Source organism: Micropterus dolomieu, linkage group LG15 (genome assembly GCF_021292245.1).
Source record: "Micropterus dolomieu isolate WLL.071019.BEF.003 ecotype Adirondacks linkage group LG15, ASM2129224v1, whole genome shotgun sequence".
NCBI classification, from domain to species: domain Eukaryota; kingdom Metazoa; phylum Chordata; class Actinopteri; order Centrarchiformes; family Centrarchidae; genus Micropterus; species Micropterus dolomieu.
Genome location: NC_060164.1, coordinates 14,634,429 through 14,635,629, shown reverse-complemented (window position 1 = coordinate 14,635,629; position 1,201 = coordinate 14,634,429).

Sequence of the window (1,201 nt, the reverse complement as noted above, 5' to 3'; positions counted from 1 at the left end):
TTGATTCTCTTCTGCTGCCAGGAACCTTTCAGACAGGTGCTGTTTCACTCATGGCACACAAGCAAAGCATATATTGTTTCGAGTGCCCTTATTTTCTTTATCTGCATCATAATTTACTAGAACATATCTTCAAACTAAATGTGATATTTGCACAAAGGCGATTTAATATTTATAAAATTAACTTATGGGAAGAATAGCTATCCAGCAAAGTAGCCTGCAGGTTGTAATACAAGCACACATCTTGTTGATAACTAAGGAAAGGTCTAAATTAGGACATCAACATGGAGGGCTTGTAAAATACTTCCATCAAAGGGGAGCCCATGAAGTGCCAACAAAGCTTGAACGTAGCTTTTGTTGAGAGATTTAGAATCAATTCATATTATATTTGTTTATATACATCATTAATCTCCTTATGGTTGCTGCCACAAATAAATCATTTAATACAGATGCCAGAGCTAGTTGGTTTGTGTGGGATCTTGTGAGAAACATGTATTCCCTTGGATATTGCATTTCACAACAATGACTTAACAAGGGAAAATGTTTTTTCAATAAAAGTGCATGAGCCTCTGGGAACATATTTGCCACTAAAATGAGAACCATTCCCTCTTGTGCTCTCTTAAGAGGGACCCCATTAGTCCCTGCTTTTACTGACACTGTAACAGGCAGAGTCTGAAGCACAGACAGACAGACACCTCATATATCACAGTCTCAAAGAACCTGTGGCTTTAGTTTCAGGAGCATTCAGAGCCCCTAAGAGGCCGGGGGCCAGTGTGCCTCAGTGTGGTATTAGAGTCCGTGCGGGAACAGGATATTGCGCTTCCTCTGTACATGAAAAGAATACATCACCTCAGCCTACACAGGATGAATTATGTGCAGTACGTCCTGGGGAAGCAGAGCTGAGTGAAGTTGGAGGTCAAAAGAGAAAACTTGCAAAGATTCTGTGTGGGATTGAAGATCCGAGTCTTTTAATAACAAATGAGTGGAGGAGATTCTTTGTAGCTTATGATTTTTGAAGCTTTTGATAATAATTTTAAACAGCGCCACACAGACCAAGTTTCTCAGTCATTACAGACTCGTGCTTTGCAGCCAAACTTTGTTCAAATTTATTTCAATTCTAGACCATATCCTAAAGTTTCCAAAAATACAAAATCTGCTATGCTGAATTTTGGGGAAATGTGCATAAAACGATTCACATGACATC